We start from the raw sequence: 6,000 nt of genomic DNA, 5'->3' as shown, positions 1-6,000 counted from the left end.
CGTATCCTTGCACTTCGTGTCCTCAACGAACGCAGACGAGAGTTTTGGCAGGGGCTGCTTGCAGCCTATGTTGATCTCTGTAAAGCGTTCAATTCAGTGAATCGGGATGTCCTCTGGAGGATTCTTGGTCTTCGTGGGGTGCTACCAAAACTGATCGATCTGATGTCTGAACTCTACTCTGGTACTGAGAGTGCTGTGAAGTGTGGTGGTACCATCTCTGACTTATTTCCAGTTGTTACTGGAGTTCGTCAGGGATGTGTACTTGCCCCTACACTTTTCAGCACTTGTATGGACTGGATTTTAGGGAGGATGTCGGAGAGATCAAGTTGCGGTGCATCGTTTGGCAATGTCAAGATCTCGGACCTTGATTTTGCAGATGATGCAGTCATCTTTGCGGAGACTTTAGACATCCTCTTGGGGGCCCTCGAGGTGCTGAATGAGGAGTCGGAGCCGTTGGGATTACGGGTTTCTTGGGTCAAAACTAAGATCCAGGCTTTCGGTGACATCTTGGATGCTGCTGTCCTGTCTGTGTCTGTTTGTGGTGAGGATGTTGAGGTCGTGGAGAGATTCACTTACCTTGGCAGTGATATTCATGTCTCTGCTGGCTGCGAGTCAGAGGTCAATAGACGTCTGGGTCAGGCCTGGGGAGTCATGGATTCACTGGATCATGGGGTGTGGCGCTGCCAGTACCTGTACGGGAGGACGGAAGTCTGAGTCTTCAGGTCCTTGGTACTTCCAGTCTTGCTCTATGGGTGCGAGACTTGGACTCTGACCAAGGATCTGAGACGGAGACTTAATTCCTTTGGTACCAGAGCTCTTCGGAGAATCCTTGGCTATCGCTGGTCGGATTTTGTGTCCAACAAGCGGTTGCTGAGAGAGACTCGGATGAGATTTGTTACCTGCATAGTCCGTGAGCGTCAGTTGCGGCTGTATGGACATGTGGCTCGTTTTCCTGACGCTGATCCTGCTCACCAGATTCTCTCAGCGAGGGAGTCTCATGAGTGGAGGAGGCCAGTGGGCCGACCACGTGCCTCGTGGTTGCAGCAGGTTGACCATCATCTCAAGGAGATGGGGATGGGCCTGGCATCTGCCTGGGGGATGGCCAGACGGAGGCCCCTGGAGTACCGGCGGAAAGTGGACGCAGCGACGCGCTGTTCTGGCACATGCTCCCATACCTGACCTGACCCAGCACCGCTTGCGCACGCAGCCTCAGCGCGTTCTGACCCCGTGTAATGTCGACGGTACAAGACCGTCAGATCGATGGTGGGTTTCAGCTGGTTTCTCACAAGGTCCAGTATACAAAAGTCCAGGCCTGGCCTGTTCACCAGACAAGGCCAAATCGGGGTGTTGGGCTCCGCAGGCGGATCGATGGGACCGGACCACAGACGTGTCGAGACGTGTCGTGAGTAAGGACAGAGGCTCCGTGGTTAGACGCAGGTTGAACCTGTCGATCACCTTCTCATAAAGTCGATCGCCGACTCGCACAGCAGCCAGTTCCTCTCTACGCAGATTGCAGCCTCCCACTAGTCGTTTCTATACAGCAGAAATCCTCACTCGAAACTCAGGCTCAGGCTCAGTTACTCCCTCGGCAGATGGCAGACTCGACCCTCGGGTTCAGGCCATTCCTCTCTTACAGATCGCCGACCACACGCACCGCGAGTTACTCCCTCAGTAGATCGCCGACTAACCCTCAGGTTCAGTTCCTCCTACTGCTGATCGCACACTCGACCTCAGGCAGATCCTCTCCCAGTCGATGGCAGACAGACCTCATTCAGTCCCTTCCTTGCCTTTCTTTTGGCTCACTCTTTACGAAAAGCTGATCGCAAAAACGCTCATGCAGTTTCTCCTACTGCCGATCACCCGACTCGACACTCGTCGTTTCTCTGTTGCCTTCCCAGCGCTCGCTCGCCTCGAAGCCGACTGCTCAACTCGGCGCTCTCAGTTTTACCACCCTTTCTTTTTGGGGCGCGCCCCTTTACGAAGCTGAGACACCCCTTCTTTCAGTTTCACTTCCTTCTCCAGGCCACTCCCTCTCAGCCGACTGGGCAGGGCCTCGTCCGGAGAGGGGGAAGGAAGAAGAACCACCTCTCGGTACACCACCACTGTACGAACAATAAACAGCCTCTTACACCTCCCGACACACATGTAACGTCCATTTACCGAACAACCTGGCTAAACATGCATTTAATGGGGGATCTGGGCTAATCCTATATTTAATAGCACACTAAGGCCAAAAAAAAAAAAAAAATGTTGCATTGGCGTAACGGGTCACTGAAAAATAGGGTAGGTAGGTAGGGATTTTTTTTTTTTAATAAATCCCAAAATCTCCCTCGGCTCGAGTACCCCCCCTTTTTGTCGGCGACCCCCCCCCCACTCAAAAAAAAAAACTAGTACAGTGAACCTTGCCTAAATTGAACTTGCATAAGTCGAATAATCGCCTAAGTCAAAGATCTTATCAAGTTCTCTTCTCTTTATATTCTTTTGTTTTTACACCTCGTAATATTGTGAGTAGGCTAGATCTGTAAAATAAAAATGGTACCCCCCCCCACCACCAAAAAGAGAGAAAATATTATAGATAAATAAAAATAGTACTAGCCTATTCTAGAGAGTAAAACCATTTCTATGTATAAAATTTCTCAACTTCACCGCAATATTTCATTTTTTAGACAAATCAGATTAAAAAGTGAAAATGTCATTCATTCCTGACTAGCCTGTATAGACCTAGCTGTGAAATTAAATCCAGTCTTGAGTATTTACTTGGATCGCTACTTAATAATAAAGGTCTAAAGTTGAAATCTAATGCCTTTCACTTCAGTTTCATTCTTACCTTGACAATGAATTCAGCTTCATTCTGATTTCCTGATTTGAACCAGACTGCTTCTTTGTCCAGCAATAGTATGATGCTATTGAACAATTGGTCCTTTGCATTTAGTCCCTGTGCCTGTGGCATGCCAGAACTACAATTCTTTTCAGTCCCGAAAGATCAAATCTTCCTCGCCTTGCGCCTGCAGCCATGAGGATTTCAAAGGCATTCTTGGGCAGCTCAGCCTCAGACGTAGATGCCGAATCATCGCTGAGCCTGTGGCTGAAGTAACCCACGACGAAGCGATAACCGAAGTCGTCTAAGATAGACACCTTTTCCGCCGCCAAAACGTCCGAAAAGGACCCTCCATCACTGCTAGACGCTTGCACGGAGGAAAGTATTGGAGCAGTGTCACAATTTACGTCTGCAATTCCCTGAATGATATCTCCAAGCCTCGCATCTTTGTCGCATTTTCGTAAGACGCTGAACAGTTTTTTAGGCCCAAGCATGCCAGTAATCTTGATAGAGTACGCAGCCATGTTGGAAACAACAGACGACGTACTGATCGAGCGAGGCGCAATATCTCTCCCTCGTACAGATGATATGCAGAGCCGTTTCGCGCGCACACACACACACACACACACACACACACACACACACACACACACACACACACACACACACACACACACACACACACACACACACACACACACACACACACACACACACACACACACACACACACACACACACACACACACACACGCAGCGAGCTAAACTATGACATATGCATAGCGCAGCGTGCAGCGGGTTCTGTCCGAAACACTTCCGGGTTTTTGCGATCGCGATCGCAATCAACAAGATACTTGATATCGATATAAAAAAAAAAACCGTAGGGTCGGCGGAATTTTTAGGGTCGGGCGGGTTACGCCAATGCAACATTTTTTTTTTTTTTGGCCTAAGGGCCATTTCCGCAACAATATATACATACATATATATATATATATATTTATACAGTATATATATATATATATATATATATATATATATATATATATATATATATATATATATTTATACAGTATATATATATATATATATATATATATATATATATATATATATATAGTTGCGAATCTGGAAGCCATGAGCACACAGACATTCAGGTCCTATAGATCAGTTATCTCGATAAGTACGTGTTTTGTAGATCGCTAAATGTTTTTTAGATTTATATTTGTACGTGTTTAAATGGGTAAGTAAATGTGAATGCGCTACTATTGTTTTAGAACTACAATAAATACTACAACGGCGCCATTCTCGCGTTAGGCATGGAACTGGCACTTCGACGTTCACCAGGCGCGCACGTGGGCGGAGTCTAATACAGACATGTCGTCCCTCCGTGGCCAATCGGCAGAGAGCAGACGTCTTCCATGCTCCGCCTCCGATCCAAGATAATCGCCATTGAGCACGCAGTCTGAGGTGAAGCGGTAGGCGGGGCTACCAAACGCCCCGCTGGAGACTCCGCCCAGAGGGATGGGAGCGCCCCGCCCACCGCGCACCTGTCCAATGGGGAGCGGAGAAGAAGTCACACAATGCTTCCTGTCCAATGGGAGGGATGATGAGGGCGCATGCGCAGAAGGTCGTTGGACGTTGGAGGGGCCTATAAAGATCGGTTTCTGAGAGGTTTTCGGTCTCTCTCTGCTCTGGGCATGAACCTCGATCCGGCTCCCCACTTTGGAAATCTTCTCGCCATCATTGACCTCGTCCCAGCTCCTGAGCTTTTCTTGTCGTCGCTGGAGGCTCCGCCTGGTTGGTTCAACGATGCCACCCGGAGTCCCAAGAGAAAGGGACGTCCAGCCACGCGTTCGCCGCCAGGTAGCCTGCTGCCCCTGGCTCACAGCCGGACTGTCCTCCTCGGCTGGAGAGCCACAATAAAGACCCTCAAGGTCCAATCATTCTGTCTAGGTATGCGTGTGTCTGTTTGTGGCGCCAGTCTGGCAAGTAGTGAATTGCATAGGTGCCGTGCTGTACATACGTGTCTTCTAATAATCGGTGTAAATCTTCCCTTACATGCTCCCTAGCAATTCCCCCATTGCTTGTAATAAATATCCTCTTGTTGAATGTACTCAGCTCGTCATGTCCATTTCTGCCATTGACTGGGTGTGTCGTGGTGTTGGGGATTAGCTGACCATTGCCGGGGTAACAAGATAATCGGGCCGACGGAACTTGGCGATAAAACCGCTCGGCAACGCATGCGGAACGAGCGCGCTTAAGCGACTCGCTTCCGTACGAGTTCCGTCGAGGTATAAATTCTCGGTATTTCTGTCTGCGTGGATAATTAGGTATATCGAGATTCGGCGATTGACCCTGTATCGCGCGGACAGAATATTGACAATTGATGGTGCGTTAAGGCACCCGTAGCAGGGTTCTGGAGTTGTCCGGAAGCTACGACTGGATTCCGGGCGATCGAGCCGAGACGACTCCACTGCTCCATCTGGTGGTCGTGCTCGTGGTGACGCACTAGCGAAACTACAGCAATATATATACTTAAAAATATACATATGCATCTCACCCTGTACAAATGGAAGAGAAGGAAGACGAAGAATAAAAGCGATAAATCACCTTAATTGTTCAATGCATCGTTGCTTAACTTGGTTCCTTTGGAAAACGATAAAAGCTGCAGGAATGACTCTCCCATTGGTGATTTCAATATGGAATGAAACACTGTACCATCTTCACAATGCAACGACGGCCGTATTCTACGAGTGCAAAACCAGGCTGGGTGTTGTCATGCCAATGTGACGTCATAACTTCGGGGAATTTTTGTGGTGTATAATATTTAAAATCAGATGAAATTTTTTTTGTTATGGTATGGGTACAATACCCAAGAGAGAATGGCACTTCCTTATATTGGAATCATTCTAATTGCTTGAGCAGTTATTGTGCTCGGTATAATGATATTTATCAACAAATTTGAGGATTAACAAATCAGCGATTTTGCAATCTCTCCATCTGGTACTTTGGTGACTTTTTCATTCTTGTTTATGAAAATGTTCATGAATAAAAGGTGTGGCTTTTAAATGCTTATGACCACTCCAAAGTAGTTTTTAAAGTGTATCATTCTGCCAATTTTTCCCCCATGCTATACCAACATATGGCGTACTTTCATACTCCATGAAATTTTCTGCTGTCAT

At 47.6% G+C, this 6,000-nt stretch overlaps 1 protein-coding gene across 8 annotated transcripts in view; it reads right to left on the bottom strand.

The window, feature by feature from the left end:
* Nucleotides 1-6,000, bottom strand: part of SHPRH (SNF2 histone linker PHD RING helicase) — a 140,956-nt gene that overhangs the window by 29,149 nt on the left and 105,807 nt on the right. The gene's annotated exons all lie outside the window — the stretch shown is intronic.

The sequence above is a fragment of the Eptatretus burgeri genome, chromosome 1, assembly GCF_056783735.1.
Source record: "Eptatretus burgeri isolate ZD-2024b chromosome 1, Ebu_testis_v1, whole genome shotgun sequence".
Classification (NCBI taxonomy): domain Eukaryota; kingdom Metazoa; phylum Chordata; class Myxini; order Myxiniformes; family Myxinidae; genus Eptatretus; species Eptatretus burgeri.
This window is presented reverse-complemented; position numbering and strand designations above follow the sequence as displayed.